At 47.1% G+C, this 25041-nt stretch overlaps 1 protein-coding gene across 5 annotated transcripts in view; it reads right to left on the bottom strand.

The window, feature by feature from the left end:
- LOC106587595 (FTO alpha-ketoglutarate dependent dioxygenase) overlaps nt 1–25041 on the bottom strand; it is a 193888-nt gene that overhangs the window by 75123 nt on the left and 93724 nt on the right. The gene's annotated exons all lie outside the window — the stretch shown is intronic.

Below are 25041 nucleotides of genomic sequence, written 5' to 3'. Positions count from 1 at the left end.
GGAGCCTCCTGCTAACATAGGTCATATAAACTCCAGGCTGACCAGTGCTATGCTAATAGCCTCTTGGTGCTAACAGTAACACAGGCACTGTAAACGGTGCACAAGGCTAACACAGGTCCGGTAAACAGAAGGCTGACCAGCGCTAGGCTAGGCTAATGGAGGTGAATAGTTGGCCATAATAGTGTCAGGTGCTACCTACATCCCATTACAAAGGTCAGAGTGGTAATGAGAAAGGCTAGTGACAGGACGAGAGATGTGAGGGCTACTAGCGGCTAACATGTGGGTTAATAATACAAATATTTAATCTATCCACCCACACATATGTCCTGTCTACTGTCCACAGCCCTGTTGGCAGGTAGAGAGAGGAGAACTTTGACCTGAAGACCTGCAGTCACCCACAGCAGGATAAATATAGGAGCTGAAAGAGTGTCTGAGTCGTCACTGACAGATCTAATCACACATATCCTTTAAAACCATTTTCCATAGCCAGAGATGGGCCTAGGAAAACATTCCTGTTTGTTGTAGCAGTGCTATCGTCTTCAGTTCTCATTCCCTCAAAGTAAACATCGACAGAAGCACAATTGGAAGCTTTATCCCCTCAGACCAACATCCCTCCATTTCATTCCACCAGGGCCAGACAATATCAGCATAAACAGTCTTGACTCATTCATCCTTCTGGATTTGCGGTAGGTGAATGGATGGGTAGATTCACATTAAGTCCTTGCTGTAGTCAGTGTAATCTAAAGCCATTTGCATATGAGAACCGTTTTCAAAAGGCTTGTCTATAATGCAGAAGAGCCTTTTATACTGTTTACTGGTTTACAGTTGCCACCCACACTGACAATCCCAGCATGGTTTTGCATCATTTTGTGAGACATGCAGCATTGAATAATTCAGTCACTCATCTCTGGCAGAGCAGCTCATTTGAAAACACACACACACACACACACACACACACACACACACACACACACACACACACACACACCTGGCAGTAGGTGCCAGGCGCACCAGTTTGTGTCAAGAACTGCTGGGTTTTTCACACTCAACAGCTTCCCTTGTGTATCAAGAATGGTTCACCACCCAAAGGACATCCAGCCAACTTGACCCAACTGTGTAACGCATTGGAGTCAACATGGGCCAGCATCCCTGTGGAACGCTTTTGACACCTTGTAGAGTCCATGCCCCAACAAACTGAGGCTGTTCTGAGGGTAAAAGGGTGTAACTCAATATCAGGAAGGTGTTCTTAATGTTTTGTACACTCAGTGTAGATGCTACAACAGTACCAAACCAGCCCCTTCAGAACAGATCCTATTATCAAACTGTCAGAACCAGTCTAGCGCTGATTCTTTCTACACTCTCTCTCCGTGTGTGTGTGTGTGTGTGTGTGTGTGTGTGTGTGTGTGTGTGTGTGTGTGTGTGTGTGTGTGTGTGTGTGTGTGTGTGTGTGTGTGTGTGTGTGTGTGTGTGTGTGTGTGTGTGTGTGTGTGTGTGTGTGTGGGGAATCAGAGGTACCCTGGTCCATTTAGAGGTTATGTGCTGTATGTAGTGTAACTCTAAATCTGCATCATCAGTCGAAGAGGAACAGTTAGATTTCCCCAGTGTGAGCAGAACAAGCACCTTCAGTGTACACCATGCATTATTTACACACAGAGATGCGTGCTTTAAACTGCGCTGAAATATACATGCAGCATATGTTAATTTGGCAGAGTGCTCTAACACACTGTAGTTGCAGAAAGAACACAAATGGGATGCAATACAGAGAGGTACTCAAACATAGGGTGGGGTATGGTGGGTGGTGGTGGACTGGGTACAAGGCAGAAGGGGAGTGGAGGTGGTAGGGGTGGGATGGGTGGTGGTGGACTGGGTAAAAGGCAGAAGGGGAGTGGAGGTGGTAGGGGTGGGATGTGTTTGGGGGGTGGTGGTGGTGGACTGGGTACAAAGCAGAACGGGAGTGGAGGTGGTAGGGGTGGGATGGGGGGGTGGACTGGGTACAAGGCAGAAGGGGAGTAGGGGTGGGATGGGGGGTGGACTGGGTACAAGGCAGAAGGGGAGTGGAGGTGGTAGGGGTGGGATGGGGGGGTGGACTGGGTACAAGGCAGAAGGGGAGTGGAGGTGGTGGGGTGGGATGGGGGGTGGACTGGGTACAAGGCAGAAGGGGAGTGGAGGTGGTAGGGGTGGGATGGGGGTGGTGGACTGGGTAAAAGGCAGAAGGGGAGTGGAGGTGGTGGGGTGGGATGGGGGTGGACTGGGTACAAGGCAGAAGGGGAGTGGAGGTGGTAGGGGTGGGATGGGGGGTGGTGGACTGGGTAAAAGGCAGAAGGGGAGTGGAGGTGGTAGGGGTGGGATGGGGGGTGGACTGGGTACAAGGCAGAAGGGGAGTGGAGGTGGTAGGGGTGGGATGGGGGGTGGTGGACTGGGTAAAAGGCAGAAGGGGAGTGGAGGTGGTGGGGTGGGATGGGGGGGTGGACTGGGTACAAGGCAGAAGGGGAGTGGAGGTGGTAGGGGTGGGATGGGGGGTGGTGGACTGGGTAAAAGGCAGAAGGGGAGTGGAGGTGGTAGGGGTGGGATGGGGGGTGGACTGGGTACAAGGCAGAAGGGGAGTGGAGGTGGTAGGGGTGGGATGGGGGATGGTGGACTGGGTAAAAGGCAGAAGGGGAGTGGAGGTGGTGGGGTGGGATGGGGGGTGGACTGGGTACAAGGCAGAAGGGGAGTGGAGGTGGTAGGGGTGGGATGGGGGGTGGTGGACTGGGTAAAAGGCAGAAGGGGAGTGGAGGTGGTGGGGTGGGATGGGGGGTGGACTGGGTACAAGGCAGAAGGGGAGTGGAGGTGGTAGGGGTGGGATGGGGGTGGTGGACTGGGTAAAAGGCAGAAGGGGAGTGGAGGTGGTAGGGGTGGGATGGGGGGGTGGACTGGGTACAAGGCAGAAGGGGAGTGGAGGTGGTAGGGGTGGGATGGGTGGTGGTGGACTGGGTAAAAGGCAGAAGGGGAGTGGAGGTGGTAGGGGTGGGATGTGTTTGGGGGTGGTGGTGGTGGACTGGGTACAAAGCAGAAGGGGAGTGGAGGTGGTAGGGGTGGGATGGGGGGGTGGACTGGGTACAAGGCAGAAGGGGAGTGGAGGTGGGATGGGGGGAGACAACAGACGTGAGGGTGTCAGACTTTATAAATGGGGGGGGGAAATGTCTTTATCCCAAGTTTGGAAGTCCTCCCTGTTTTGGCCGGCAACTGGCTCCGCCAAATTCCCAGCAGTGGATCTTAACAGGGCCTTCCTGCCGTGCTACCAGCCTGTTCCCCCTGCCTTAACAACATCCCTCCCAGCTGACACACACACACACACAGCCAGCCTGTTCCCCCTGCCTTAACAACATCCCAGCTGACACCCTCATCGCCCTGCCAACAGACACCACACACACACTTTAAACCCACAATCTGCTCCCCCTCCATGCAAGCACACATACACACTATTACAGACAGAGAGAGGCAGAGATTGAGGATGAGAGAGGGGGATGGATAGAGAGAGGGAGGAAGAGAGAGGGATGGATGGAGAGAGAGAGGGATGGCGAGAGAGAGGGAGGGGGAGAGAGGGATAAGAGAGACAGGGGGGTGGAGAAAAAGAGGGGTGGAGAGATAGAGGGGTGAAGAGAAGGAAAGCACCTTCTAAGCCTTCCTAAGATTCTTGGACCAGGAAAGAGAGAAAGATAGAGAGAATGCTGGACATGACTGGATTACTTTGCACACATTCAGAACACGTCCTGCCAGAGCTGGCACCGGTACAGTAGCTGTGAATGTAGGTGTGTGCGGAGGCCAAACACAACTGCTCCTGCAGGAGGCCTGGCTGTGTTCTTCCTGAGCTGGCTGAGGACATAGAGCAGGAGAGACAGAGAGTACCCACTACCCACGCTGCCTTGCTGCTGCCACACTGCCGAGTGAGGCCATAGTAATTACAGCAGAACAGCACGCTCCAGCCTGGGCCTTCAAATGGCACCATATGTTTTCCCAGACTAGCCGGCTGAATACATGGCATTTACCCATTAAGGATGCACTGTGCTGTGTCTGGGAATCCCTCACTAACAGACTAACAGTCACTAATGCTCTTATAAAAGAGACAGACACAGAGACCCCACTCCTCTCCTATGAACATTAAACCATCAGCTGTGGGTCATTTACTAACCATGACCCAGCATGCATCCTCACACGTCCTTCCTGTTCCCTTTAACCATTTACAAGGCCTTTTGGGTTTTACGTCAAGCACAAGCGTGTGGTGTGTGTGTGTGTGTGTGTGTGTGTGTGTGTAGGTGTGTTTCATGCGGGTGTGTTCTTTCTTTTGTCAGCGGTTTAGCCGAGTGTAAAAAGTTTGGTTAATCAGAAACTGGGGCTGACTAAACGTGAAGTCACAGTGTCAGGATGGCCATCCATCTCTTCCGAGGTGACAAGTGTTGACTGTTGTCTGAAGGGGATCTATAGTACTGGGGTCAGCAGTGACAGTATGGTCACATAGCCAATGACCCAGTAAAACAATACTCCGAACAAATGCTATGGCTTTAACTTACTTGTATCCTTGCATGATGTTTTCTACCTAAGAGATCGATAGTTGCATCACTAATACAAACATAGGCCAGTATTCACTTCTAAAATACTAAGTCTCTGGCATACACTCATCCCCTCATGTGTTTTCACTGATATCTGCATCACTAGTAATAAAACATAGCACTAGACCCAGCAGTACATTCACTCCTAATGACATATTCATAGAAATGATCGTTACCGTGACCTCTTTTAAGGAATGATGTCTCCCCCTCTGTGTGTTATTGCTATCACAGTAAATCACTTTGTTAACGAGAACACCCTTCACAGCAGCAGTCACAGATCACTATCGAGAGTAGGAAACAAAAACATTATGTAAGTAAATATGGCCCCTAATTAGCGTGACAGGGTTGAACACAGAGATAAGACATCCAAGCAGCCGTGAGGCCTAGCAGAGACTCTGACACACACACACACACACACACACACACACACACACACACACACACACACACACACACACACACACACACACACACACACACACACAGCATAAATCAATGTTTTAATCAGGTTTCTTCAGCACTTGAGGTAGCACTAAGCCTCAGACACAGTATCTGATGGATCTGATGCCACCAGCTCCTTATTAAAACCATCACAAGACCTGCTTCATCCTGAACCATCAGAACACACAGTACAGAACAGAAAGGACACAAGGAGTGTGTACAGGATCTAGAGATGTGTGAGAGGTGAAGGGTGCACAATGTTGACAATGTTGAGCATAATATATGGAAACAGAGACAAGTTAGGTAAAGAGGGCAGCCTTTTAGATATGTGTCTAGGTCAGGCTTGAAAGGACAAAACAATACTCAGAATGTAGTATTCTGACATGAGAGTATGGAGTCATGTTTTTGCCATAACAAGATAGGCCTAGTGCCAAACCAGCTCACATACCTCATTTAACCCTCTCTACCCCAGGCATACAAACCTGTCACTAGTCGGATCTGATATGGCGATGCGATGCGCACCTGGCTCAGCCACACCTGCATGCTCTTTAGCACATGTCAATCACATGAATCAGATCAGTCTGACTAGTTCTCACAGAAAGAGCTAGCTGGCTGGCTGGCTGGCTGCCTGCCTCGCTGCCTGCCTCGCTGCCTGCCTGCCTCGCTGCCTGCCTGCCTCGCTGCCTGCCTGCCTGACTGCCTGCCTCACTGCCTGCCTGCCTCGCTGCCTGCCTGCCTCGCTGCCTGCCTGCCTCGCTGCCTGCCTGCCTCGGTGTGTACCTCGGTGTGTACGTGTGGGGCTACATAGAGAGTACTGTGTACAGGTGGGCCTCCTGGTGCAGGAAGGTCTCCTGATGCAGCTCTGACCAGCACAGCTGTGACCAGCTCCGAGTCACTCACCAGCTGGAGGGGCTGTGACCTCACTCCTTGGCTATGGAGGCCTGTCCTTGTCCCTTTCTGCAGTGTCCTGACTGTGTGGTGGTTACAGTATGTGGCAGTACGGTATAGGGAGGGAAGAGCACTGCAGAATGAGACAGTTTCTACGTGTTACTGTAGAAAACATATCAATCTGAATGTATTATATTTTCCTACTTGTCTAAACAGCTACTCTTAAACAGGTAATGATGAGCACAAACATTATTCTCCACTCCTACACACAGAAATACACTCACCTCACATACCTGCATGGTAGTGTAGAGCTGGCTACTGTTATCCATATACTGGGCCAGAGACCTGAGTGGTCCCATCTGTGACAGAGGCATTTAAGGATGTCAAAACTAACTGGAACGAGCCTGGGCCTTTGTAGTGCCTGGCTGGCCAGGCTACGCAGCCTACTGTAAAATAAATGACGCCGTTAGCTGCAGTCTCTCTCCCAGGCAGGTGAGATACAATTATTGTGCAGCCAGGATGCCCCCCCACCCCCCACCCCCCACACCAAATGCTGCTGTCTGTCAGCCCAGGGGTTTAATTAGCTTGGCATGCGTGACACTTATAATCACCTGCCATTACTGCCCCGGCCCGCATCTGCTTACAGCGTCTGTCAGTGGCGGGTAGGACGCAGAGGGTGTGTACGTGTGTGTGTCACCCAGCTTGGCATCCACACACAAAGGGACAAACTCTCGACACAAACAGAAATAATATTTCACATAACGCAATCAACATTAGCGTTATGGAGAGAGTCAAGACTGATTCCAAGAGATGATGACGTATTGGATATCCACACAATCTTCTCAGTTTGTTTGTTTACTTTTTAATCAAGTCACCTTACCAATTCAATCACAAAAGCAGTGTTGGTTAAATTGAATTGAAATTGATATAGGAGTCAGTTGATATATTGCAGGTATTGTAGGTCTATCTGAAGTCCAAGTATTAGCTAGGCCTATCTGAAGTCCCAGTATTAGGTAGGTCTATCTGAAGTCCCAGTATTAGGTAGGCCTATCTGAAGTCCAAGTATTAGGTAGGTCTATCTGAAGTCCCAGTATTAGGTAGGTCTATCTGAAGTCCCAGTATTTGCTAGGTCTATCTGAAGTCCCAGTATTAGGTAGGCCTATCTGAAGTCCCAGTATTAGCTAGGTCTATCTGAAGTCCCAGTACTGGGTAGGCCTATCTGAAGTCCCAGTTCTGGCAGAATTCAGGGGGAACAGGCCTGTGCTGTGTCAAACTGCTTTGTGAATAGGGACTACACCTGAGGCAGAATACATCACAATGTGATTTCATGACATCAGGAAGAGAAAGTCCTTCCAGCCAGTAGCGGAGGAGATGAAGACAAGCACATCTCAGCCCCAGAAACTGCTTTAAAATGTTAAAAGTGAATTTACCTCATCCACCTGGCATATCTGTGGCTACCTATAGGCATGAGAAGAGAATTGGCCGGGAGGGGATGGGAGGAGAGGCCCTAGAGTTTACTAACTGGAGGATGGACCTCAGGCTGTCTAAATAGGGGCTATAGAGGCCTCGGGCTCCCTGTTGTGTGTGTGTGTGTGTGTGTGTGTGTGTGTGTGTGTGTGTGTGTGTGTGTGTGTGTGTGTGTGTGTGTGTGTGTGTGTGTGTGTTAGTCCACGTGTGTGTGCATGTGTGTGTGTATCATATAATATGAGTGCTTACCAACAAAAACAGCATGAATCTGCTACTGAGTGACAAAACGCTGCAGTCACAGTCAGTGCAAGTCCACCTAAGCCAAGCAAAAATGTAGAGTACAATAAGCTCAGCGTTGCCTATTCATCTCCACAAGTTCCCATTCAGCTGTAAGCAGGCCCCAACATTGTGCTGCTGATATTCCAACATCTGTCGGGGAGTTGTGTGGGTACACTAATTACAAATATCTGCACTAATCCTGGGGCGATAAGACAGTCATTACTCCAAGAGACATTTATCACTGTGGGATTGATGACCCATTACGCAGGCAGCCTTTGTAAAAAGAAGTGAAAGTGAAGCGATATCTCTCTATCCTACATCTGTACTGAAGCCATCCATTCCTCTGTCAGGAGGCACCGTCGTTACAACTCTAATTAACAGTCATGATTTTGACCTAATAGAATTAATTCACTGGGTGAATTCTGGGATCTGCAGATTGACTTCTTGGAGGAGAAAAATATGTCCTTTTTCTGTTAATTGCAAGGATGGGAAGGTGGAATTCTTGGATGTGGATAGGCCTGTTTCTACACTCTGTCAAGGACTGCAGCAGTACCACATTTCAACAAAGGTAATTCCCACTAACATCCACATAAGGAAAAGCCCTATCATACACATATGAACACACAGAAGTGAATGTGTCTGCATTTACATTTGTTGATGTGTTACAGTACACACACACACACACACTCCCCCCCACACACATACACACAGTCCCCCCACACATACACACAGTCCTCCCACACATACACACAGTCCCCCCACACATACACACAGTCCCCCCACACACACACACACACACACACTCCTCCCCCCCACACACATACACACAGTCCTCCCACACATACACACACTCCCCACACATACACACAGTCCCCCCACACATACACACAGTCCCCCCACACATACACACAGTCCCCCCACACATACACACAGTCCCCCCACACATACACACAGTCCCCCCACACATACACACAGTCCCCCCACACATACACACAGTCCTCACACACAGTCCTCACACACATACACACAGTCCTCACACACATACACACAGTCCCCCACACATACACACACTCCCCCACACATACACACAGTCCCCCACACAAACACACACTCCCCCACACAAACACACACTCCCCCACACATACACACACTCCCCCACACATACACACAGTCCTCCCACACATACACACATTCCCCCACACATACACACACTCCCCCTCAGACACATACACACAGTCCTCCCACACATACACACAGTCCTCCCACACATACACACAGTCCTCCCACACATACACACAGTCCCCCCACACATACACACACACACTCCTCCCCCCCCACACACATACACACAGTCCTCCACACATACACACAGTCCCCCCACATACACACAGTCCTCGCACACATACACACACTCCCCACACATACACACAGTCCCCCCACACATACACAGTCCCCCACACATACACACACACACACTCCTCCCCCCACACACATACACACCGTCCTCCCACACATACACACACTCCCCACACATACACACACTCCCCACACATACACACAGTCCTCCCACACATACACACACTCCCCCACACATACACACAGTCCTCCACACATACACACAGTCCTCCCACACACACACTATGACAGTAGGTGAGGGGTAAAGGTCTGGCCACCTGCCTGCTGTGTCCCAATGTCGCTAGCAGTAATGAACAGAGACAGCTTGGGGACCGCCCGCCTGCTTTTCTACGTTGCCACACACACACACACACACACACACACACACACACACACACACACACACACACACACACACACACACACACACACACACACACACACACACACACACACACACACACACACACACACACACACACACACACACACACACACACCCTATGCAGTGCCAAGCTGCTGCCGGGGGGGCCTGGGTGACGGGGTGGCAGAGATGTCCCATACAGTGACAGGCAGGTCCTACCTGTCTACCCATGTAACCCCCGCCTTCATACACACACCCCCACACACACACTGCACAAACACACACACTGCACAAACACACACACACACACACACACACACACACACACACATCCTCTCTCCCCCATCCTGACCCTGTGTAATTCCTCCAGCACCCATGTGCTGACAGGAGCAGCTGCAGCCGCTACAGCAGACAGATAAAATGTTCATAACTATCTCCTCCAACTTACATCTTCACCTTCAGGATAATTTATGACCCACCTGCCTGCCTTGGAGAGACAATATGCTTGCCATGGAATGAAGTGTTCCAGCGGTGTATGTAGGTTATAATTAACACTACAGGGTGGAGGGGGGTGGGTGGAGGTGGAGTACATGGTAGGTGTAAATGTTGGTGTATGTATGGGGGGGTGTACCTCACATGTCACATCAGGCTATTCAATGATACAGTAAGACTAATTACATACTACCCTTACCCCCCTACCCCCATCAAACCATCCTGCCGCCTTAAACAAAACACTCCACCCTCTCTACCGTACAGAGAGAGACAGACAGACAGACAGACAGACAGACAGACAGACAGACAGACAGACAGACAGACAGACAGACAGACAGAAAGAGAGAAAGAGAGACATACAGATACACACACACACAGGCAGAGAGAGAGAGGGGGAGGGTTCCCCTGTCAGAGAGACAGAGAGGCTACTCTTAACCACGCTGTGAGCCACCAGAAATCACTGTTATTAACCCTCCTATTACTAATAAAACATCCCAGAAAGTAGCCAATTACAGATCCTGACGCTTTGAAACAGGAAAGCCTTAGTTCAGAGACCTATTTCATTTACATAGAGGATAATAACCTGCTATAAGAGGCTGATTCCAAACGCTTCATTGGCTAACCTTCATGTACTGGACAGTCACTCTACTGGAAAGACATACTTGAATGTAGACAGGTGTTGCTGGTTCTGTGGTGAGGTAAAATACACACTCTCCTCCAGTCAATTCCTCCACTGACTCATAATGCCATGCTCTGTCTGTCAGTTCACACCCCTGCCACACATCCTCCTCCCATCATGCTCTCTGGTTTGGTGTCTGACCAGAAATAATGCCCATGGTTTTCCTGAGGACCAGTAAAACAGGCCCCAGCCCTCCCTACATGTGTTCACTTTGTCTTTCTTTCTCCAATCCCTAAATGCTGTTTCCATATTAAAAGCAACACTTAATGGCCTCTCTCTCTCTCTCTCTCTCTCTCTCTCTCTCTCTCTCTCTCTCTCTCTCTCTCTCTCTCTCTCTCTCTCTCTCTCTCTCTCTCTCTCTCTCTCTCTCTCTCTCTCTCTCTCTCTCTCTCTCTCTCTCTCTCTCTCTCTCTCTCTCTCTCTCTCTCTCTCTCTCTCTCTCTCTCTCTCTCTCTCTCTCTCTCTGCTATTACTGTGAAAAGCGTAATTACAAAACGACTGTTTCCATTAAGAGCTGGGAGCAATTTAACACAGCTGTGATTTTCTTCACCATTCAATTCAAGGGCAAATAGTGCATTTAGCAGAAGGGGTGGCAATGGCACATGAAGATCTACCCACTGAATCAGGCCCATTAGTACGACTTCCACATCTACCCTACAAAATGAGGCTGACCATGTATCTGATGGTGTGATTAGGCTGTAGTATTCAGTGCCAGACCAGATATGTATGTGCAGGCATAGTAGGTGTAAACAGGTTTGGGGCTTGTCTTATCTGCATAGATGAATAAACAGTTCCTCTTCAAAGGAACATTCCAACCTGACTGAGACAGACGTGTTATCATGTACTTTCCAACCACGCAGCCAACAGGAGGAGAGAGCTAAACGTGCTGTGGGGCGGAGTCTGACAACACAGAGGTCGTGTCATGCATAGCTGTATTATTGCTCAACGGGCGGGTGAATACATGGGAGAAATTTACAATCACAAATCACACCTCAACCACCCAGGCCACAGGCGCTCTGATAGCATTGCATGCATACTGTCAGACAGACCACACAGACGAGGTTTAGATAAAGACAGACAAATTACACAGCTTTTTGAGATAACCATCGCTTTCACATTAATTTGAGTCCCTGGATGATGAAAGACACAGATGATGTGTTCTTATTTGTTTTCTTCCTCAGAGGGGTAGAGGGTAAACATACCAACGGTACTGAGTGTGAGAGGTGGAGAGAGGGAGAGGGGGAGAGAGAGAGAGTTAGAGAGAGCGAGGTAGAGAGAGAGAGAGGTAGAGAGAGAGGGAGAGAGGGAGAGAAAGAGAGTTAGAGAGAGAGAGGTAGAGAGGTAGAGAGAAGTAGAGAGAGGGAGAGAGGTAGAGAGAGAGGGAGATAGGTAGAGAGAGAGGGAGATAGGTAGAGAGAGAGGGAGAGAGGGAGAGAGGTAGAGGGGTAGAGAGAGAGAGGTAGCGAGAGAGAGGTAGCGAGAAAGAGGTAGCGAGAGAGAGGTAGAGAGAGAGGGAGAGAGGTAGAGAGAGAGGGAGAGAGGTAGATAGAGAGAGAGAGGTAGATAGAGAGAGAGAGAGGGAGAGAGGTAGATAGAGAGGTAGATAGAGAGGTAGAGAGAGAGGTAGAGAGAGGGAAAGAAAGAGAGTTAGAGAGAGAGGTAGAGAGAGAGAGGTAGAGAGAGGTAGAGAGGTAGAGAGGTAGCGAGAGAGGTAGTGAGAGAGGTAGTGAGAGAGAGGTAGCGAGAGAGGTAGTGAGAGAGAGAGAGAGAGAGAGAGAGAGAGAGAGAGAGAGAGAGAGAGAGAGAGGTAGAGAGGTAGATAGAGAGGTAGAGAGAGAGGTAGAGAGAGAGGGAGAGAGAGAGGTAGAGAGAGAGGTAGAGAGAGAGGTAGATAGAGAGAGGTAGATAGAGAGGTAGAGAGAGAGGTAGAGAGAGAGAGAGAGAGAGAGGTAGAGAGAGAGAGGGAGAGAGAGAGGTAGAGAGAGAGGTAGATAGAGAGGTAGATAGAGAGGTAGAGATGTAGAGAGAGATGTAGAGAGAGAGGTAGAGAGAGATGTAGAGAGAGAGGTAGATAGAGGAAGCAGTAGATGATGGTTGATCCAGTCACAGGTGTTTGCCCGCCAGCACATAACAACGTAGCACCCTGAGGTAGAGAGACTCACAAAGGTGCAGCCAACAAACTTTTGGCAAGCAGCAGGTACACCAAGGAAAACACAGACAGACAGACAGACAGACAGACAGACAGACAGACAGACAGACAGACAGACAGACAGACAGACAGACAGACAGACAGACAGACAGACAGACAGACAGACAGACAGACAGACAGACAGACAGACAGACAGACAGAGGTACAGTAGCTATATTCTCCTGTTAAGGGGATAAGGAGCAACAGAGCGAAGGGGAAGATGTCTGAGAGATGTCTCTGATTAACCTGTCCCCTCCGATGACAACTACATCACAGAGCTCTGTTCAACAACCGCCCTCCCACCAACACGGCAGCCAGCCCGACCACCCGCCACCCCCTTCTTCCGGGGCCACACTAATTAAACAAATGAGAGAAAAGCTGTACACAAGTCATTAATGAACAGCTAACGAATGCCGATGAAGTTTGGTGTCACATGATCCCTAACGGCCAATGAATCAGCCTATCACGTGGACTGTTGGTTCATGACCTCCCTTCAAGTGACATCCACCTCTCGCCCTGACTATGTACATCACCCTGTGATGATATGTGGCTCTGGTCATGAAGGTCTGGACTTGACAGAGGTGATGACAGGCACACGTTGTTGAGGATTCAAATCATTACATAACAGAAGTACGTCCCCATCACTTTGCTGTTGACTGACAGACTTGTTGTGGACAGATGACTGCTGTTGACTGGCAGAGTACTGTAAACAGATGACTGCTGTTGACTGGCAGAGTGTTGTAGACAGATGACTGCTGTTGACTGGCAGACTGCTGTAAACAGATGACTGCTGTTGACTGGCAGAGTGTTGTAAACAGATGACTGCTGTTGACTGGCAGAGTGTTGTAAACAGATGACTGCTGTTGACTGGCAGAGTGTTGTAAACAGATGACTGCTGTTGACTGGCAGACTGCTGTAGACAGATGACTGCTGTTGACTGGCAGAGTGTTGTAAACAGATGACTGCTGTTGACTGGCAGAGTGTTGTAAACAGATGACTGCTGTTGACTGGCAGAGTGTTGTAGACAGATGACTGCTGTTGACTGGCAGAGTGTTGTAGACAGATGACTGCTGTTGACTGGCAGAGTGCTGTAAACAGATGACTGCTGTTGACTGGCAGAGTGTTGTAAACAGATGACTGCTGTTGACTGGCAGAGTGTTGTAAACAGATGACTGCTGTTGACTGGCAGAGTGTTGTAAACAGATGACTGCTGTTGACTGGCAGAGTGTTGTAAACAGATGACTGCTGTTGACTGGCAGAGTGTTGTAAACAGATGACTGCTGTTGACTGGCAGAGTGTTGTAGACAGATGACTGCTGTTGACTGGCAGAGTGTTGTAAACAGATGACTGCTGTTGACTGGCAGAGTGTTGTAGACAGATGACTGCTGTTGACTGGCAGAGTGTTGTAAACAGATGACTGCTGTTGACTGGCAGAGTGTTGTAGACAGATGACTGCTGTTGACTGGCAGAGTGTTGTAAACAGATGACTGCTGTTGACTGGCAGAGTGTTGTAAACAGATGACTGCTGTTGACTGGCAGAGTGTTGTAAACAGATAACTGCTGTTGACTGGCAGAGTGTTGTAAACAGATGACTGCTGTTGACTGGCAGAGTGTTGTAAACAGATGACTGCTGTTGACTGGCAGAGTGTTGTAAACAGATGACTGCTGTTGACTGGCAGAGTGTTGTAAACAGATGACTGCTGTTGACTGGCAGAGTGTTGTAAACAGATGACTGCTGTTGACTGGCAGAGTTGTAAACAGATGACTGCTGTTGACTGGCAGAGTGTTGTAAACAGATGACTGCTGTTGACTGGCAGAGTGTTGTAAACAGATGACTGCTGTTGACTGGCAGAGTTGTAAACAGATGACTGCTGTTGACTGGCAGAGTGCTGTAAACAGATGACTGCTGTTGACTGGCAGAGTGTTGTAAACAGATGACTGCTGTTGACTGGCAGAGTGTTGTAGACAGATGACTGCTTGGCTACAGGTCTCTATGGAGGTCTATGGAGACTCCCCTTGGTTAGGGTTAGTGTCAACTCATTCCATGGAAGGACGAGTGTCTGAGGGTTTTCACTAGAGGTCGACTGATTATGATTTTTCGACGCCGATACCGATTATTGGAGGACCAAAAAAGCTGATACCGATTAATCTGCCAATTTTTATATATATATTTGTAATAAGGGCAATTAAAACAATACTGAATGAACAATGAACACTTATTTTAACTTGATATACTGTAATACATCAATAAAATCAATTTAGTCTCAAATAAATAATGAAACATGTTCAGTTTGGTTTAAATAATGCAAAAACAAAGTGTTGGAGAAGAAAGTAAAAGTGCAATATGTGCCATGTAAGAAAGCTAACTTTTAAGTTCCTTGCTCAGAACATGAGAACATATGAAAGCTGGTGGTTCCTTTTAACATGAGTCTTCAATATTCCCAGGTAAGAAGTTTTAGGTTGTAGTTATTATAGGACTATTTCTCTCTATACCATTTGTATTTCATATACCTTTGACTATTGGATGTTCTAATAGGTACTTTAGTATTGCCAGCCTAATCTCGGGAGTTGATAGGCTTGAAGTCATAAACAGCGCAATGCTTGAAGCACAGCGAAGAGCTGCTGGCAAACGCAGTAAAGTGCTGTTTGAATGAATGCTTACGAGCCTGCTGCTGCCTACCACCGCTCAGTCAGACTGCTCTATCAAATCATAGACTTAATTATAATATAATAACACACAGAAATACGAGCCTTAGGTCATTAATATGGTCAAATCCGGAAACTATCATTTTGAAAACAAAACGTTTATTCTTTCAGTGAAATACAGAACCGTTCCGTATTTTATCTAACGGGTGGCATCCATAAGTCTAAATATTGCTGTTAGATTGCACAACCTTCAATGTTATGTCATAATTACGTACAAATCTGGCAAATTAGTTTGCAATGAGCCAGGCGGCCCAAACTGCTGCATATACCCAACTCTGCGTGCAATGAACGCAAGAGAAGTGACACAATTTACCTAGTTTAATATTGCCTGCTAACCTGAATTTCTTTTAACTAAATATGCAGGTTTAAAAAAAATATACTTCTGTGTATTGATTTTAAGAAAGGCATTGATGTTTATGGTTAGGTACATTCGTGCAGCGATTGTGCTTTTTTCGCAAATGCGCTTTTGTTAAATCATCCCCCGTTTGGCGAGGTTGGCTGTCTTAGTTATGAAGAAATGGTCTTCACACAGTTCGCAACGAGCCAGGCGGCCCAAACTGCTGCATATACCCTGACTCTGTTGCACAGAACGCAAGAGAAGTGACACAATTTCCCTAGTTAAAAGATATTCATGTTAGCAGGCAATATTAACTAAATATGCAGGTTTAAAAATATGTACTCGTTTATTGATTTTAAGAAAGGCGTTGATGTTTATGGTTAGGTACACTAACAATGCAATGACTGCGAATGCGCTTGTTAAATCACCCGTTTGGCGAAGTAGGCTGTGATTCAATGATAAATTAACAGGCACCGCATCGATTATATGCAACGCAGGACAAGCTAGTCATTTAAAACATTTTTTGGTAATTTTACCTTTATTTAACTAGGCAAGTCAGTTAAGAACAAATTCTAATTTTCAATGACGGTCTAGGAACAGTGGGTTAACTGCCTTGTTCAGGGGCAGAACGACAGATTTTTACCTTGTGAGCTCGGGGATTCGAACTTGCAACCTTTTGGTTACTAGTCCAACGCTCTAACCACTAGTCTACCCTGCCGCCCCAATATCATCAACCATGTGTAGTTAACTAGTGATTATGTTAAGATTAATTGTTTTTTATAAGATACGTTTAATGCTAGCTATCACCTTACCTTGGCTCCTTGCTGCACTCGCATAACAGGTAGTCAGCCTGCCACGCAGTCTCCTCGTGGAATGCAATGTAATCGGCCATGATCGGTGTCCAAAAATGCCGATTACCGATTGTTACGGAAACTTGGAATCGGCCCTAATTAATCGGCCATTCCGATTAATCGGTCGACCTCTAGTTTTCACTCCTCCCTTGTACTTGATAGACGAATTAAGGTCACTAATTAGTAAGGAACTGCCCTCACCTGGTTGTCTAGCTCTTCATTGAAAGGAAAACACCTGCAGACACTAGGCCCTGCATGGAATGAGCTTGACACCACTGGTCTATGGGAACTCCCCTTCTTGCTGCTATGGGTCTATGTGTTAAAAGGAGGTCGTTTTCTGGTAGTTAGTGGACCCTCCCACAGTATGGGGCCTCTCCCTCTGGGTCCTATAGCTCCTGTCACCAGGCCTGTCACTGTGTCACAGCCTGGACTGCAGCAGCCTGGGCTCTGTCCACTCTGTCCCTCTTCATTGTGGAACAAGAAGAGTACCATCTTTCAAATTCCCATCTGGGACAGGGGAACCCCATTGTTCCTCTCTCTGGGTCCCACCCCGGCAAGGGGGGACTCTGTCACTGACGACACAAAGGACATGTCATCATGGTGGAGGACACAGGAGGGGGGTTAGGAGTAACATGAGAGGAGGGTCTCTCTCTCTCTCTCTCTCTGAGTGGCTCTACAGGGGTGCAACTGGTGGCTGACACAGTGGAGAACTTACCACAGCCTGAACATAACTCCAGCCTGGCCCCTGTGGCCCTACTGTGGCCCCTGCTGACCCATGGGTTTGATGACAGGCTGGGCCCTTTGTCCGGGAGCGCTGTACCTAGGTGAGGGCAGGGGAGGGCAGGGGTAGACAGGGGCAGTAAACAAAGGTGGTGTGGAGGCTGGGAGAAGAGATGATGACCCCCAGGTCAGAGGACAGCGATGGACAGCTGAGTGATGAGTGCAGCTGTGGACCTGGAGACCTACATCTCTCTCTTTTCTCCATCTATCAATGAGACCTACATCTCTCTATCTCTCTATCAATGAGACATACATCTCTCTATCAATGGGACCTTCATCTCTCCCTTCATCCCTCTATCAATGGGACCTACATCTATCAATGGGACCTACATCTCTCTACCAATGAGATGTACATCTCTCTCTTCTCTCCATCTCTCTATCAACAGGACCTAAATCTCTTTCTTCTCTCTATCAACAGGACCTAAATCTCTCTATCTCCCACTGATCTGATGAGTATTGTGTGAGAGAGAATAAAGACCTGAACAATGCTGGTGAGAATAGCTAGATACAGTAAGCAGCTACATGAAAAGGAACATAACAGATGTACTGCCGTACTAAAGACTGTGCCAAGTACAGACCTACAATAGATTAGTTTCAATTACCTTTTTCAAAGCAAAAGGACTAACAAATACATACAATTATTACATAACTAAATAGTTTAAGGAAAAATATAGTAGTGTATTTATTCATGGTAAACTAATTAGAAATGACAACGATGGTCATGTTGAACTGAAATAAGACGTGTGGAGAAAAGCATTGTGTAGTCAGGAAGTGGTCATGCAGTTTTCCATTGGAAGATGAACTTCCGAGCCCCTGGAATACAGCAGTCCCTTGATTTACGCAGTCGAAGCTGTCCAACTGCTTCCCAGGTCAAAGGTCATCGGCTGCTGCCCACTCTCCTACCGTTCTGTCCACACACACACACACAGCGTTCTGTGCATACCGACCGAGAGGACAGGGGCTGCCGTGTCAGCCAGAAACGCTCCTACTGAGTCATAAACACCTACTCTTACCCTCTCTCCTCCCCTCCTCCCCCAGAGGAAAGCTGGGTCTGCACTCTGTTGATCTTTCACTCCACACCCGCCCCACACTCCTTTTACACAGAGCCTGGTAAGAGAACAGAGGAGAGGAATGAAAGGGAGGTAGTAAAGAGAGCGAGACGCAGAATGAACAGAACAGAATGAAAGAAAAGAAGAGAAAAGCCACAGAGAAGGGCCAGATGGGTACCTTCACAGTCCATTTATCAAACCCAATGTGCCTCCCCCTCTCCTCTCCTCTCCTCCACCTCCCTTCCCCTCCCCGCCGCTCTCATGTCCTAAACCCCCATGTAATTCTGTAATCATTTTCATTATCATATAATGACCTTACAAAGCCTACAGCAGTTTGCACGGTCAGTACAAAATTCACAGCTGTTCCCTTCAGTGTTTGCTCGCCGGCTGTGACAGTGCAGCCTTTTTATTGATCCAGAGGCGTGACCTTTGGCTCTGATAGGTCGGCACGGGGTCACCTCACTCAGGAAGAAAGCACAGGCCACAACATCTGTCAATAAGTTAGAACATACTACGGCAAGATGTATAAAGTCATGATTCATGTCCACACGACAACTAACAACAACCTTCCAGGTCTCTGGCTCGAGGCTCTCCAGATCTAGTCAATGTCAACCTAAAGGGCTCCTGTATAGCAAAGCTTCCAGGGGTAATACGTTCTGGATGGCAAAGGATAAGTACCTAGTGTTTACCCTACCCTCATGATGTATTCTTTAACTGGCATGCTACGGAACAGCCCCCTCACTCACTCACAGACCCAATAATGGCTGTTTGGAGGGCCACTCACAGGCCCAATAATGGCTGTTTGGAGGGCCACTCACAAGGACATTTATCTAAGGACATGGTAGACAGCATATATACAGTACCAGTCAAAAGTTTGGACACACCGACTCATTCAAGGGTTTTTCTTTATTTTTACTATTTTCTACATAGTAGAATAATAGTGCAGACATCAAAACGATTAAATAAGACATATGGAATAATGTAGTAACCAAAAAAAAGTGTTAAACAAATCAAAATATATTTTAGATATTTAAAAGTAGCAACCCTTTGCCTTGATGACAGCTTTGCACACTCTTGGCATTCTCTTAACCAGCTTCATGAGATAGTCACCTGGAATGCATTTCAATTAACAGGTGTGCCTTGTTAAAAGTTAATTTGTGGAATTTCTTTCCTTCCTAATGCATTTGAGCCAATCAGTTGTGCTGTCACAAGGTAGGTGTGGTATACAGAAGAGCCCTATTTGGTAAAAGACCGAGTCCATATTATGGCAAGAACATTTAAAAAAAAACATCCAGTGCTATGATGAAACTGGCTCTCATGAGGACTGCCACAGGAAAGGAAGACCCAGCGTCACCTCTGCTGCAGAGGGTAAGTTCATTAGTTACCAGCCTCAGAAATCGGCAATTAACTGTACCTCAGATTGCAGCCCAAATAAATGCTTCACACAGTTCAAGTAACAGACAAATCTCAACATCAACTGTTCAGAGGAGAATGCGTGAATCAGGCTTTCATGATCAATTTGCTGCAAAAAAACCACTACTAAAGGACACCAATAATAAGAAGAGACTTGCTTGGGCTAAGAAACGTGAGCAATGGACATTAGACCAGCGGAAATCTGTCCTTTGGTCTGATGAGTCCAAATTTGAGATTTTTGGTTCTAACCTCCATGTCTTTGTGAGACGCAGAGTAGGTGAATGGATGATCTCTGCATGTGTGGTTCCCACCGTGAAGCCTGGAGGAGGAGGTGTGATGGTGCTTTGCTGGTGACACTGTCAGTGATTTATTTAGAATTCAAGGCGCATTTAACCAGCATGGTTACCACATCATTCTGCAGCGATACGCCATCCCATCTGGTTTGTGCTTAGTGGGACTATCATTTGTTTTTCAACAAGACAATGACCCAACACACCTCCAGGCTGTGTAAGGGCTATTTGACCAAGAAGGAGAGTGATGGTGCTGCATCAGATGACCTGGCCTCCACAATCACCCGACCTCAACCCAATTGAGATAGTTTGGGATGAGTTGGACCGATGAAGGAAAAGCAGCTAACAAGTGCTCAGACTGTTGGAAAAGCATTCCTCACAAAGCTGGTTGAGTGAATGCCAAGAGTGTGCAAATCTGTCATTAAGGCAAAGGGTGGCTACTTTGAAGAATCTCAAAAAACACTTTTTTGGTTACTACATGATTCCACACGTGTTACTTCATAGTTTTGATGTCTTCACTATTATTTTACAATGTAGAAAATTGTAAAAATAAAGAAAAACCCTTGAATGAGTCAGTGTGTCCAAAACCTTTGACTGGTACTGTATATCAAAGCTTTCTCAATATGTACCCACCAGAAACCAAGTTACAGGACAAAAAGCTCATAAGAATAAGAAAGGCCTCATAACTTCATTGTTGCAGTGGGGATGATTGAATGGATGGACCGCCCTCACAGTGCTGGGGGAGCGAAGACATTCCTCACCCTGAGTACCCATAAGTCACTGGTGAAGAACTGGCGGTCACGGGGAACATTTCTCTTTTCCTCTCTCTCTCCCACTATATAGTGCTAAAAACGCCTGAGGGAATACTGGGCTGAGAGCTAGCAGGCACAGGTTAGCTGAGCGCTCTAGTGCCTTAACTGGTCGTGTTTAAGAAACAAAAGTCAGGGAAAAACTTCATCAATCAGCTTGCTGTGTTTATGTTTCTGTGCCTTTAGCTAGAGTAATCCATCATGTTGTTTTGTGTTTTGAAACCTTTAGCGAGCATTATTCTCTGAATGGTTTCCATGGAAACAAAAGAACAGCAGAATGCAGACAGTGGAGCCTGTTGAATACTGAGTCTACTGAAACCTAACTAGAACCTTAATATAAATAGAAACAATAAAAACAGTCAAAAGAATCTACTGGTTCATTTTAAAAAGTACAATTTTGGTGGTTTTATGGAAATAAATGAATGTTTGAATCTGTCAGACTAAACTGAGCTGAACTTTGGTCTCTCTCTCTTTCTCTCTCTAATATATCAACATTCATATAGTTTATCTTTGATTAGGAACAATGAAACTACTTCTGAACAAACTCCTGCAGAGACCCCAAAGTGTAGCTATCTTTCATCACAAAGTGTTTCTTTTCCCTTATCCCTCCATATCTCAAATCATTATCAGAATCGTCTCTTAACATTGCGCGAGGCCATGTGTTTGGTTTTGTCTAAACGGCGTCTGTTGACAGCCACTTCACAGACGACACCCGGCTTGATTTTTGGGGAGAGGCATTATCTGTGTGCAGAGAGATAGGGAGCAGTCGGAGTTCAAACACATTACGGCTGTGTATGTGTGTATGTGTGTATATATATATGTCTGTGTGTGTATATGTCTGTGTGTATATGTCTGTGTATATGTCTATGTGTGTGTGTGTGTGTGTGTGTGTGTGTGTGTGTGTGTGTGTGTGTGTGTGTGTGTGTGGCGCTGTCCCCCCAATCTAATCACTCTATCCTGCTGATTAAATAAACTCCTGTCTGAACCGAAGACAGGGACCCTGCATTTCCTGTCCTGGGCCTTGTTATTGGTTTCCCTGCGATGTGTGAGGGCTGGGCTGTGTGTGTGTGTGTGTGTGTGTGTGTGTGTGTGTGTGTGTGTGTGTGTGTGTGTGTGTGCGTGCGGCTGGAACAGACATTTGTGGGTTGGTAGTGCGGGTGTTGTAGTAGTGTTGGGGGGTGGGTGTAGTGGCTAGTGGGATGGTTTCTAGCTTTCAGCACCTGCGTTAGGAATGCAGTTCAGAAGGCCAGCCCTCCCTCCTTCCCTCCTCCAGAGGCTGAGAGGCCGGGCTAGGCATCAACGCAGGCCGACGAGGTGTGTGGAAACTGTCTGTTTACAGAATCATCTGGTCAGGGCGTAGCTCGGGTCAACAAGAGGGACACATCAAAACAGAGGCGGGACACAGGGTTATGGGGGTGATAGAGGGTATGGAGGGGAGAGGGTGGGGGCTGTCTGTCCAGATAGCCAGCAGAAATTTGCTTAATGCCTTTTTGGAGAAAGAAACATTTCCCTGGTTGGCATGAATCTGTAGTGTGTAGTCTGTGTGTGTTTGTCCCTGGTTGGTATTAATCTGTAGTGTGTGGTCTGTGTGTGTTTGTCCCTGGATGGTATTAATCTGTAGTGTGTGGTCTGTGTGTGTTTGTCCCTGGTTGGTATTAATCTGTAGTGTGTGGTCTGTGTGTGTTTGTCCCTGGTTGGTATTAATCTGTAGTGTGTGGTCTGTGTGTGTTTGTCCCTGGTTGGTATTAATCTGTAGTGTGTGGTCTGTGTGTGTTTGTCCCTGGTTGGTATTAATCTGTAGTGTGTGGTCTGTGTGTGTTTGTCCCTGGTTGGTATTAATCTGTAGTGTGTGGTCTGTGTGTGTTTGTCCCTGGTTGGTATTAATCTGTAGTGTGTGGTCTGTGTGTGTTTGTCCCTGGTTGGTATTAATCTGTAGTGTGTGGTCTGTGTGTGTTTGTCCCTGGATGGTATTAATCTGTAGTGTGTGGTCTGTGTGTGTTTGTCCCTGGTTGGTATTAATCTGTAGTGTGTGGTCTGTGTGTGTTTGTCCCTGGATGGTATTAATCTGTAGTATGTAGTCTGTGTGTGTTCATTCAACTCCATGCTCTTTAGGCTCTTCCCAGAGCCAGGTCCTGGGTCTCGTCTGCCCCTGAACACAGGGTGTCCAGGCTGGGACACACAGGGAGAGAGAGGCCCTTACAGCTGGGGCCTAGTGGCTGATTATGATCCCCCTCTACTGCTTTGGTGCCATTGTCTCAGAAAGACCCACACTAAACTACACACACATGCATACAAAACACAGGAATGCACACACACATCTTTGCGCACGCACACACACACGCACAGGAACATACACACACTACACACTATACACACACATTATTACATATACATCCTTATAAACTGGGTGGTTTATGAAAGCTGATTGGCTGACAGTCGTGGTATGTCAGACCATATACCATGGCTACGACAAAACCACCTCGGTGATTTATGGTATATGGCCAATATACCATGGCTAAGGGGCTGTATCCAGGCACTCCGCGTTGAGTCGTGCGTAAGGACAGCCCTTAGCAGTGGTATATTGGCCATATACCACAACCCATCTGGCCTTACTGCTTAATTATACCATGGCATTGTTGAATATTCGTTTCTGATTGGCTTGAAAGGCATTCTAGAGCATGCATTATTTCCAACGTTGCCAACTTTGTGACTTTTCAGAGCCCTCCAGCGACTTTTATTGGTAAAATATTCTAGCTACTATCCACCCTGGGGTGTCGTGGCACACACCTTCCACATCGTGCATTATTTTCAATAGAACGCATAGCCCCTCGTTGATTATCCCGTACATAACATCCTCCCACACAAAACACATTATGTTTTGTGTGGGAGGGTGTTATGGGTGTATATGTGATAATATGTAGTGTGTGTGTGTGTCAAAGTTCAAATAGGGGGTGCTTATATTTGTCCTGTTTCACTGCAGGTACAAGCGGGTAACCTGTACGAGTGTGAGGTGTGAAATGGAAATGTACATCACAACTCCCCCTGAGACACCCTCGGAGAGCGGCTGTGTGTGTGTGTGTGTGTGTGTGTGTGTGTGTGTGTGTGTGTGTGTGTGTGTGTGTGTGTATGTGTGTGTATATGTGTGTGTATATGTGTGTGTATATGTGTGTGTGTATTGTGTGTGTGTGTGTGTGTGTGTGTGTGTGTGTGTGTGTGTGTATGCGTGCATGTATATGTGTTTGTGTATGTGTGTGTGTGTGTGTGTGTCTTTCTGAGAAAAAGGCACTAAAACAGTAGGGGGGGGGGGGTTACCACTGCCAGAGTAGAGAGAGAGATGGAACCGCTAAAACAAACATATTATGTTTTGTGTGGGAGGGTGTTATGGGTGTATATGTAATAACATGTAGGGTGTTCACCCACTCTGTGCAGAGTGGGTGAAAACGCGCTTTGCTTATGAAATTTCACTTCCTTACGTTATAAAATGCATCTTAACAAGACATATTATTATTCATGTTCTGAATCGTTCAGTGGGGTGTTTCTCTAAAAGCTACATTTGCATGACAGGAGCCGGATTAAATGTAAAAGGCTTTGGAGAAAAAAAACGTGGTATTCGCTCAGTGCTCCGTTGACATTTCACAGAGATACGCTTGTTTTTGGGAGAAATCTTAAAGAGTACTGGAATTTCAAATGAATTTGAAAAGTATGTACTAAAATAAGAAAATACTACATGTCCTGTCTCAAAATGTATATCCATCTGACCTCTATACTGTTTACCGTCCTGTGGATTCAAGAAGAAAGTTCAATGGGAAAGAGAACCTGTCAAGTAGCCAGTAGTGTTAATTCATGGACAGAGTTCAGTCTGGCAGACGCCATGCAATTTTACAGATTTTTGACCACTTTTTTTCTCTGGCCTCCATTGATTTATTCACACTACTTCTGTCCGTCCTACAAGGTTCTGACAGAGAGATGAGGTTTGGACCATTGATTTAGTCACACTAATTCTGTCCATCCTACAAGGTTCTGA

The sequence above is a fragment of the Salmo salar genome, chromosome ssa26, assembly GCF_905237065.1.
Source record: "Salmo salar chromosome ssa26, Ssal_v3.1, whole genome shotgun sequence".
Taxonomy (NCBI): Eukaryota; Metazoa; Chordata; class Actinopteri; order Salmoniformes; family Salmonidae; genus Salmo; species Salmo salar.
The sequence above is the reverse complement of the archived record's forward strand: the minus strand, read 5'-3'. Positions and strand labels throughout refer to the sequence as shown.